The sequence below is a fragment of the Zingiber officinale genome, chromosome 2B (assembly GCF_018446385.1).
Source record: "Zingiber officinale cultivar Zhangliang chromosome 2B, Zo_v1.1, whole genome shotgun sequence".
Taxonomy (NCBI): Eukaryota; Viridiplantae; Streptophyta; class Magnoliopsida; order Zingiberales; family Zingiberaceae; genus Zingiber; species Zingiber officinale.
Genome location: NC_055989.1, coordinates 108,773,833 through 108,785,941, shown reverse-complemented (window position 1 = coordinate 108,785,941; position 12,109 = coordinate 108,773,833).

The following is a 12,109-nucleotide window of genomic DNA, read 5'->3' as shown; positions in this document are numbered from 1 at the left end:
TTTAGTATTCTCGTTGACTCTGTTTATGATGTGCGTAGATCCGTAGCTCTCAGCTCGAAGTATTTCCTCTATCAACACTCCTGTCATCTTACTGGTCGTTCATCTACTCAGCTTCCGAATAGGACCAACCCACTTAATGATCGACAAGATGCAATGTTGCACAATCTCTGATCCATGTTCAACTGAATTACGAGTGATAGATTTGTATCATATAAAGTAAAGTGCGAATCTTTAGGAGTTTATTTCCTTACAAATAAGTGCATTTCATCTATGATGTTGTTTAGTATTATGATTTATCTCTCTTCCATGACGTTTGGCACTGGAGATGACGTTAACTTTTGCATGGTAAGTGATAGATTTATATATCTTCTATAAGGCCTTGCGGTGAGCCGTGAAGATGACGTTATGAACTTTTGCATCGCATGTTCACTGAAGCCAAAATAACGCGACTGTCTACTCGATGATCGACAAGGACTTAAAGAGCTAAATATGTGATTTTCTTTGTCTTCCTGCTTGTTGCTTCCGTCAAACATAACAAAAAACTTATAAATGAGTAACACTTTAAATCAACTTGTTATATTTTCTTTTAGTCCATATTAATCAAATTTACTATAAATATGTATTTTTATATTACAATATTTTTTATTAATTTTATCAAAATTACTGTAATAAAAGGGCAGAAGTAAAAGGGCGCATTCGTTTTTTTCAAAATCATCACAGAGACGTTCCATTTTAATTCTTTTAATCTAAATGGTGTCTCATCGTACTGTTTATTAGTGTACAATTATCTAAATTATCCTCTAGTACTCTTTAGATTATTATTACCTCTTGCTTAAATCATAAGTGGACGTATTGTAATAATTACGATTTCATAATTATTATAATACATATTTAATATATTTAAAAATAATTATATTGTAGCCGCTATAATTTTATAACTATTACAATATGAATTCAACCATGTTTACTTACCATTTATGTTATAGTAGTTAAAAAGTTGTAGTTGTTATGATTATTATAGCAACTACAAACTATAGTTTTTACAATACGAATTTAATTTGCTCACCTAATATTCACGTTATAATAGTTATAAAATTATAGCGGCTGATCCTGTCTGAAAACTGGGAGATAGCGCGTTGGTGATTACGATGACTTAGTTGTTAACCAGAACTAGACTTGTAATGACCGAGAGTACCTTTCCTTCCAATTCATGCACACAATCCGACGATTCAACAGAACGTTAGTGACCAAGACCGGGGTGGGGATCCCTGACAAGGCCCTCCGATGCTCAAATTACAACGGATCCGATGGAGAAGAAGAACGGTAGTGGTGACAGTGCCTACGTAATACTGGAATTCAGATGCAAGAGTTTATGCACCTTGCCAACAGAGAGAATTCCCCTTTTTATGTCACCTCACATAACCTCTATGATCATGAGGTGGTCCCCCGGTACCTACGAGTTTGTTAGAAGATGAAAAAAGTATAGCATTAGCCTTCTGCGATAATTCTCCAAAGAATCTTTTTTTTAACCCAGATATACCCTTTTTGTCGTTTATGAATCATTGAAATTTTGAAAGAACCATGTCGTTACAACCAACCAATTAAGGAAGAAGCTTCGAAGGAATATTCCTCGATAATCTTGCCAAGCTGTTAAAATATTGTTTGCTACTTATCTATCATATATCTTGAACGATCACTGAGTTGACCCTACTCATAAATAAACATGTTTCAAGTACCCGCCAGATGCTTATCATACCCCCCCGGCCCCCCTATTAAACATATTTCGGTCGGATATCTCAGTCGGTCATTGAGCCAGTCGCATATTAAGAATACATTCTGTTAAATATATCTCGGTCGGTCATTGAGCCAGTCGCATATTAAGAATACCTTCTGTTAAATATATCTCGGTCGGTCATTGAGCCAGCCACATATTAAAAATACCTTCTGTTGAATATATATCGACCGGTCATTGATTGAGATTCTCATTAAGTTGTGTTCTTTTGAGCTTGCTGGGACTGCACTCAATTGAGTATACATGGGACCTTCTATTTGATTACCCTTTACCTGGCTAATCTTATGCTAAGAGCTGTGTATAAGGCTGAGTGTCCTTAAACTCGTTCGGGCTTTGCCCGGTCGAGCGTGTACAATGAGCTTTTATCCATATGGCCTTCGCTCGATCGACCGTGTATTAAGATCTTTCTGTAAGGCTGTGTCTTTAGGCTCGTTCGAGCATATATACACAGAGAACCTCCTATCTGCTCAACCTTCACTCGACTGACCATGTGTTAAGATCTTTCCGTAAGGCTGTGTCTTTAGGCTCGTCTAGGCTTTATCCGGTTGAGCGTACACAGAGAACCTCTTATCTGATCGGCCTTCTCTCGATTGACCGTGTGTTAAGATCTTTCTGTAAGGTTGTGTCTTTAGGCTCGTCTGGGCTTTACCCGGTCGAGCGTATCCAGAGAACCTCCTATCCAGTCGGCCTTCTCTCGAATGACCGTGTGTCAAGATCTTTTTGTAAGGTTGTATCTTTAGGCTCGACTGGGATTTGCTCGATCGAGCGTACACAAAGAACCTCCTATCCGATCGACCTTCTCTTGATCGACCGTGTATTAAGATCTTTCTATAAGGTTGTTTCTTTAGGCTCGTCTGGGCTTTGCCTGATCGAGCGTGCACAGAGAACCTCCTATCCAATCGGCCTTCTCTCGATCAACTGTGTGTCAAGATCTTTCTGTAAGGTTGTGTCTTTAGGCTTGTCCGGGCTTTGCCTGATCGAGCGTACACAGAGAACCTCCTATCCGATCGGCCTTCTATTGATCGATCGTGTATTAAGGTCTTTCTGTAAGGTTGTGTCTTTAGGTTCGTCCGGGTTTTGTTCGGTCAAGCGTACACAGAGAGCCTCCTATTTGTTTAGGTTTATGACCGATTGGCTTTACCCGAGTATTCTGTTCAAGGAACGCTCGGGTCTGGTATGATGCGGGCCGATCAGCAGAACCAGGCAACGAACTTCGCCTTGTCTCATCCGTGACCACCACCTCATCATGGTTCTAACATCTTCATCATCTTCTAAACCCATTCATCATAACCCGTATCAGTAGTCTCCCCTACAAGTCTAGTCGAAAGAGGTGTAGACGATTGACTAAACCTTAGTTTGTTTTGTTTTTTTTAGTGAATTTTATATTAATTTTCCTGACATCTCATATCAGCTACAATGATCCCGTGACCTCCATAGCCTATTTCATTTGTACGTCCTTGTGATCTTCAAAACTACCAGCATACCCCCATCTTCCTAACATACTATCTGAAGAAATAATCTTTAAATATATGGTTGAACGAGCATAGTAAATTTTTAACCTTAATGAAAAACTAGCCGGTCCGAATGAGATCAATAGATCTAGTGTATAATAACATATCATAATAAATTTCTGAATGGAATAACATCTCGACTGAACTAATAGCTTTTCGGACTGAATAATACATCGATTGAACGAACTATACCAAGCGAAATAAACAAATCGAACATATATATAAGCCACTCGTGATAACTCCTCGGGCGGAATAATGAGTCACTCAAATGAACAATGTCGTGCAAAATAAGCAAACCGCACATAAGCAATCAATGAATTACCAAACCAAGTAAATAAATCGGTCGGGCATGTAATGTTGAGCGAAATAAGCAGGCTAGGTATTTATGAGTAATTTATGAATTCTCGGGCTGAGTAGTAAATCGGTCGACCTTATAATGTGCCAAACGAAATGATTTGCCTGGATATTTATGAGTGATTTATGAACTTTCGAGTTGAATACTGATCCGATCGGATAGGTAGCATCGAACGAAATAAACAAACCGAATATTTATAAGTAATTCATGAATCCCCAGACTGAGTAAAAGAACTAACCGAACATGTGGTGCAGAGCGGGATAAATAGGCTGGATATTTATAACTTCTAGATATTTAGAATCCATTTGACCTACATAGAGTTTAAAGTCGAGTTTGACTATTGAAAGTTTTGTTGGTGCAAGAAGTATCCGATGATCAAACGTAAGTTTTGATAATGGCAAAGGGTTCAAACTTAAGGTTATTTGTGGTCTAACGTGTTTAAATGAGTTTTCAGAAAAGTCCTAAGTGTACTTAAACAAAAGTCCTAGCTGCGGTTGGCAGGTGGAAAACCCTAGGGGGTGGTAACCCTAGGTCCTGAGGGTGATAACCCTAGGTCCTAGGGGTGGTAACCCTAGGCATAAAGTCTTGGCGGGTCCAAGACTTCGGACAAAACCCCTAGGGTCGGAGACTCTAGGTGGAAAGTCTTAGTAGTCGCGGACCAGGTGAAAAGACTGGATGGGTCGTGTAGCGAACGCCCAGTAGAAAGTTCTGGAACCTCGAGCGCTGAGCAAAAGTCCAGTTGGTCTAGAGGACTGGTCTGACAACAGGTAAACTCTCATGAGTGGAGTAGGTGAGGACGCGTTCCCCAATGAGGGAACGGTAGGCGTCGATTCGACCTAGGATTTCCGGATGGAAATCCAAAGTCAGAACCGGACAGTCCGGTGATTGTCAAATATTTATCTTAATCTTATTTATTGTGCTTAACTCTGTTTGCATGATATGTTTTATGTTTTAGACTAACACATCTTGGAGAGAGTGAAAAAGATGTAAAGCCTCGGATGAACAGTACCCGAGGCGCCCTCCATGGAACTTCGAGGCGCCTCAGGTGCACTAGTCGAAGACCTTCACGCAGCAAGGCAGAGGGCACCCTCCATGGAGCTTGGAGGTGCCCTCAAGCGGATAAGCAGCGGGCGACGCGAGGCTTATCGACGCTGCGGATTTGGCGGGGTTGGAGGCACCCTCCATGCTATTGGAAGCACCCTCAATAGGCTATATAAGCCTGTCTCGACCAAATGCTTCAATACAACAGTTTTCAATGATTCTTCAACTGCGCACTGCTGACAAAATAATCCGGCAAAGCCATAACGCTACTCCGACAACCACAAGCTCGACTTTCTCCATTCTTGAGTTGTCGGTATACTTTTATTTATTGCATTTAAATTGTAATACTCATTTTGTAATATTTCTGGATTGATAGTGAATTGCCCAAAGTAAACACTCAACGAGTATGGGCCTTGGAGTAGGAGTCGCCAAAGGCTCCGAACCAAGTAATTCCTTGGTGTGCTCGTGTGTTGTTTCTTTTATTCCAGTGCATAATGTTTACTCCGATCGATTGTTTTAAAACGACGTGAAAGTCATGAGCGCTATTCACCCCCCTCCCCTCTAACGCTTTCGATCCTACAAGTTTAACGCCAAGTTCGACAGAATAGGGTTTAAAGTTGAGTTCGACTATTGAGAGTTTAACGTCGAGTTCTACGGAATAGAGTTTAAAGTCAAGTTCGACTATTGAGAGTTTAATGTCAAGTTCGAAGGCATATGGTTTAAAGTCGAGTTCAACTATTGAGAGTTTAACGTCGAGTTTGATGGAATAGGGTTTAGAGTCGAGTTCGACTATTGAGAGTTTAATGTCGAGTTCGACGACATATGGTTTAATGTCGAGTTCGACTATTGAAGGTTTAACGTCGAGTTCGACAGAATATGGTTTAAAGTCGAGTTCGACTATTGAGAGTTTAACGTCAAGTTCGACAGCATATGGTTTAAAGTCAAGTTTGACTATTGAGAGTTTAATGTTGAGTTTGACGGCATATGGTTTAAAGTCGAGTTTGACTTGTTCGGATAAAATGACCTGCACTTTTCATTAAATGTATAAGAGTATAAAACAACATACAAGAATAAGTGACAGACATACTTGTTAAGTTCTATATAGTTGGAGATAGTTTGCACTCCAAGATTGCTCAAGATTCCTTCCTTCTACATCTTGGAGATAATAAGAGTCTGAGGTAAGTTTTTGTACCATCTTGTATAGTCCTCCTCACTGTGGCTCCAATTTATTGATATCTCTGACCGGCTTGATACTCTTCCAAACCAGATCACCCACCTAGAAGAATCTAGGAATAATTCTTTTATTGTAATTTTGTCTCATCCTCTGACGATACGAAATGAGCCAAGCAGCCGCTTTGTCTCTTATCTCTTCAATTAAGTCAAGTTCCATAAGATGCCGACCAACATTATTTTCATCATATAAATGTCTTCGATCGGATTCCACACCAATTTCTACTAGGACCACCGGTTCACCTCCATAAACTAAGTGAAAAGGAGTAATACCTATTGATTACCGATGAGCGGTACGATACGCCCATAACACACTGGGGTGATATAACTTCTGTTGTTATGATAATAATCCAATCTAAATAGTATGCTGCTTGAGACATAAGAGCCAAGAGAATAAACAAGGCCGGATGATATAACTTCTGTTGTTATGATAAGAATCCGGATGAAATAGTATGTCGCTCGGGTCATAAGAGCCGAGCGAATAAATTAGGCCAGATGATATACCTTCATGATTGGTGAAATTCCTCCAAAATGCTTCTAATCCCATAAGATGTTACGAAACTTATGATAAACCCAATTATTCAGGCACCATATATACATATTTAAGCTCAGAATTATAGTTCCTCTTAATAAGAGTCTAAAAATCGATGCTTGACTGAAAATATAGGTCCGCTTGCACGAAATTCTTGTGTATAAGGGTTTAAAGTCACCTTTCGACTAAGTAATATAGTCTTGCTCGCGCGGAAGTCCTGTATATAGGAGTTTAAAGTCACCTTCTAACTAAGTAATACAGTCCCGCTCGAGCGGAAGTCTTGTATATAGGGTTTTAAAATCGCCCTTGGACTAAATAATACAATCCTGCTCGCGCGGAAGTCCTGTACATAGGGATTTAAAGTCACCTTCAGACTAAATAATACAATCTCATTCGCGCGGAAGTCCTGTACATAAGGATTTAAAGTCACCTTCCGACTAAATAATATAGTCCTATTCGCGCGGAAGTCCTGTACATAGGGGTTTAAAGTCACCTTTCGACTAAATAGAGGCAAACCCAGTTATTCGGGAGCTAAATAAATTCCCAGATGAATTTGCCTACGCTTTTGTTAGATAAAAATCGAACATAAGCTATAAATTACTCACCAGTGTTTTTATCATCACTGATTTCTGAACTAGGTAACAGGTTGCCCGACCTTCTAAAGGTCGAGCGGAATAATCAAATCAGTTAATATAACTACTATCTTCATAATGATATCTGGACGAATTTGTTAAGCCACACTATAAGCGCTGAGCAGGATATTCTGGTCAGAAAATCAAACTCTTACCATAATTGTGAGATGAGTTTCACGAGAATTCTTCGTAATGCATTTCCCGGCTAAATAATTAACCGCCCGACTTATCAAAACCGAGCGAAATAACTGGGCAGGATATTTTGACTTTTGTTCTCATAGTGAGCTCTAGACAGATTAATGCATCACGTGAATCATAAGAGCCAAGCGAAGTAATTAAACCGGATGATAATATAACTTTTATCTTGTGAGGAATTTCGGATAGAATAATAGAATGCTCAAGCTATGATCTTTGGATGATATATGTTTTTATTCTTGCAATGAAATTCTGGATAGAATAGCCGACCACTCAAGCTATGAATTCCGAGTGAAATGATCAGGTTGGATGATAATGTTTTTTTAATATTAGAATCCAGTCAGAATACATATGCGCTTGTTAAGTTTTATATGGCTATAGATAGTTAGCGCTCCCTGATAGCATCAACTTCCATTCTTTGGATCTTTTGGACGACACTAACTTCCATCTTAACTATTTTTACATAACATTTGCACACTGTTAGTTGATCCCTTTAACTTTCCCCATTTGATCATCAACGGGGAACTTTATCTTTTGACAAAAAATTGAAACCACTGTACGAAACTCATTAAGGGACGGCCAACCCAAAATGACATTGTAAACTGAGGGTGCATCCATCACTATGAAGACTGATCGACGTGTCCTTACTAGGGGCTCCTCCCATAAAGATATGGTTAACTTTACTTGATCGAGTGGTTGAACTTCATTACCCGTGAACCCATCCAAAGGAGTGTCATGGGTTGAAACTCGCTTGAATCTATCTGCAATTGCTCAAATTCTTTCTTGAATATGATATTAACCAAACTATTTGTGTCAATGAAAGTACGCGTAATTATGTAGTTAGCTATAACAACTTTTGTAACCAAAGCATCATCATGAGGTATTTCCACCCCCTCCAGATCTTGGGGTCCAAACCTAATCTCAAGACCAGTTATCCGCTTTGCACTATATCCAACTGTGTGAATTTCCAGGCATCAAGCGCATGATTTCCTTGTTCTATTGGAATCCCCATCAGTGGGGTCTCCTGCAATCATACCAATGTTGCCTCTAGGGGCATTGCTATGATTCTCCTCCTACCGAGTTAGGGGTTGTTCTTGTTGAACTCGGATGGTTGTTTGGACTCGCTCGTGCTGTTGTTGAGCTACTTCCTGATGTTTCCTGGCCATCTCATATTCAATCTTAAGTGGGTTGTTCTATCGCTGATACGATTGGTGTTGATACGATCGACAGTTAGAAGATGGTGAACACCGACGGTATCTAGGGTTATTACCTCATTGATTCTTCAAAGTATAACAATCTTCAGTATTATGAGTGGGTGTTTGATGGTATGTACACCACTTTCGTGGAACTCCTTGAGGAACTTTCACGTGTTGTACAACCTGGGGCTAAGACCGTTGATGGTGAATTTGAGGGCCCGCTCAGGGTCACCTTGGTGAATGAATAGGATGCATTGGGTGATCCACCGTTGGAGAGGGAGTAGATGCCACAACCTCCTTCCTATGGGAGCCTGTGCTTCCTCTACATTAATGAACTCACTTGCCCGATCATGTGGTAAATCAAAGTTCTTTGGGGTCTCCTAACCAAATCTTGAAAGAAATTATTGTCAGTTAGTCCTTGAGAAAAAGCATTTACCATAATATCCATGGTGGTTGTTGGGACATCCATAGCCACTTGATTGAATCTTTTAATATAGGCCCTCAGTATTTCCTTAGGACCTTGTTTAAGAGAAAAGATACTCCAAGGCGTCTTATGATAACGTTGATTACTTGAAAAATGATGAAGAAAAACTTGGCGGAAGTTCTTGAAACGTCGAATGGAATTATCAAGCAACTATTTAAACCATCGCTTCGCTGCACCCCCAAACGTGGTAAGGAACATGCAGCATTTCACCCCATCTATAAATTGTTGCAGAAGAGCAGCATTTTCAAATTTGAGGAGATAATCCTCCGAGTTAGTAGTTCCCGAATACTCCCCAATGGTTAGGTTTTAGTAATGCTTCAGTAATGGATCTTCCAGTATCCATTGAGAAAATGGGGTGACAATTTTCTCCAACGAGCTATCACTCACCGAGGCCTTTGCTTTGTGCCTATTGCGAACAAGCGTCTCTCTAGAAGATTCTTGATGCAAATCTTCTAGCTCCAATTGCTCCAGCGATGTACGAAATAATGCTCGGGGACGACGGATAGGGAAGAGAGGCACAGGAAGCAGCCAAGTCGGATCTTCCTCTTGAGTCTGCTTCTCTCTGTGATGTGCTGTTGTCGAGACTGTCGATTGCGGTGGTAGTAAGGCACCACCAGTATCGCTTATTGTTGTTATAGCACCCTTTGAACTCAAGCTTTGACTAGTGGATCCAGATCTTCTTGTGTCAAAGTAACGATGGTGAGTTTTCCAACTTCTTCCATCCCGAAGTTTCAGATTCAGGTAAAGTTCCCACAGACGACGTCAAATTTGATTCTGTCTGAAAACTGGGAGATGACGCGCTGGTGATGGCGATGGCTTAGTTGTTGACCGAAACTATACTTGTAATCACCTAGAGTACCTTTCTTTTCAATTCCTACACACAATCCGACTATTCAATAGAACATTAGTGACCAAGACCGGGGTGGAAATCCCTGGCAAGGCCCTCCAACGCTCAAGTTACTACGGATCCGATGGAGAAGAAGAACAATAGTGGTGACAGTACCTACGTAATACTGGAATTCGGATGCAAGATTTTGCGTACCTTGCCAGCGAAAATGATTCCCCTTTTTATGCCACCTCACATAACATCCACGATCATGAGGTGGTCCCCCGGTACCTGCGAGTTTGTTAGAAGATAAAGAAAGTACGGCCTGGGCCTTCTGTGATAATTCTCTAAGGAATCTTTTTTCTACTCCAGATGTATCCTCTTTGTCGTTTATGAATCATTGAAATTGTGAAAGAACTATGCCATTACAACTGACCAACTAACAAAGAAGCTTCGAAGAAATATTCCTCGACAATCTTTTCAAGCTGTTAAAAAATTGTTTGCTGCCTGACTATCATATATCTCGAACGATCACTGAGCCGACCCAACTCATGAATAAACATGTCTCAAATACCCACCAGATGCTTATCATATCCCCCCTATTGAACATATTTCGGTCGGATATTTCAGTCGATCATTGAGCCGGTCGTATATTAAGAATATTTTCTGTTGAATATATCTCGACCGGTTATTGAGTCAGTCGCACATTAAAAATACCTTCTATTGAATATATCTCGACTGGTCATTGATTGAGATTCTCATTAAGTTGTGTTCCTTTGAGCTTGTTGGGACTGCGCTCTATTGAATATACATGGGACCTTCTATTCGATCACCCTTTACCTGGTTAATCTTATGCTAAGAGCTATGTATAACACTGAGTGTCCTTAAATTCGTTTGAGCTTTGCCCGGTCGAGCGTGTACAAAGAGCCTTTTATCCATTTGGCTTTCGCTCGATCGACCATGTGTTAAGATCTTTCTGTAAGGCTGTCTTTAGGCTCGTCCGGGCTTTGCCCGGTCAAGTGTACACAGAGAACATCCTATCCGCTCGGTCTTCACTTGACCGACCGTGTGTTAAGATCTTTCTATAAGGCTATGTCTTTAGGCTCATACGGGTTTTGTCTGATCGAGCGTACACAGAGAACCTCTTATCGGATCGGCCTTCTCTCGACCGACCATGTCAAGATCTTTCTGTAAGGCTGTGTCTTTAGGCTCGTCTAGGCTTTGCCCGGTAGAGCCTGCCCAAAGAACCTCCTATCCGATCGGCCTTCTCTTGACCGACCATGTGTCAAGATCTTTCTGTAAGGTTGTGTCTTTAGGCTCGTCCGGGTTTTGCCCAATTGAGTGTACACAGAGAACTTCCTATCCGATCGGCCTTCTCTTGATCGACCGTGTATTAAGATCTTTATGTAAGGTTGTGTCTTCAAGCTCGTTCGGGCTTTGCCCGGTCAAGAGTGCACAGAGAACCTCCTATCCAATCAGTCTTCTCTCAACTGACCGTATGTCAAGATCTTTCTATAAGGCTATGTCTTTAGGCTCGTCTGGGCTTTGCCCGGTCGAGCGTACACAGAGAACCTCCTATCCGATCGACCTTCTCTTGATCGACCATGTATTAAGATCTTTTTGTAAGGCTGTGTCTTTAGGCTCGTCCGGACTTTGCTCGGTCAAACGTACACAGAGAGCCTCCTATTTGATCAGATTTATGACCGGTTGGCTTTACATGAGCATTCTATTCAAGGAACGCTCAGGTCTAGTATGATGCGGGGCGATCAGCAAAACCAGGCAACGAACTTCGCCTCGTCTCATCCGTAACCACCACTTCATCATGATTCTAACATCTTCATCATCTTTCAAACTCATTCATCATAATCCATATCAGCTACTATAAAAGATATAGTAATTACAATTTCATAGTTATTAAACTACATCATTTAGAATTTAAATGAGAGATTCAAGGTGACAGTTGAATAGTTGGGACGTTCTTTTAATTTGAAAATAAAAGAGGTCTTTTGATTTTTATATATAAAAAATTTGTCTCAATCATGCAATGTAGAATAATATTATGTCCTACTCTTCCCGGCCCCTCCTATCCAAGTCTCGGATCGAACATGACCCAAACATTGTCCTTGCTCAACAAGCTCTACTTATATTAATTCAGCAAGCTGGCTGGCGTCAGGGACGGCAGGCAAGTCTTTCTAGTTCATCTCTTTCCCTGATCGTCAACTTGTCTGGTGAACTGCTCAGCGTCCACTCAGTGTCACCCTCGTCATGCGTCTGCTCGCTCAGTCAATCGCTGCTTCAGGGTGGGTCGATCAGGT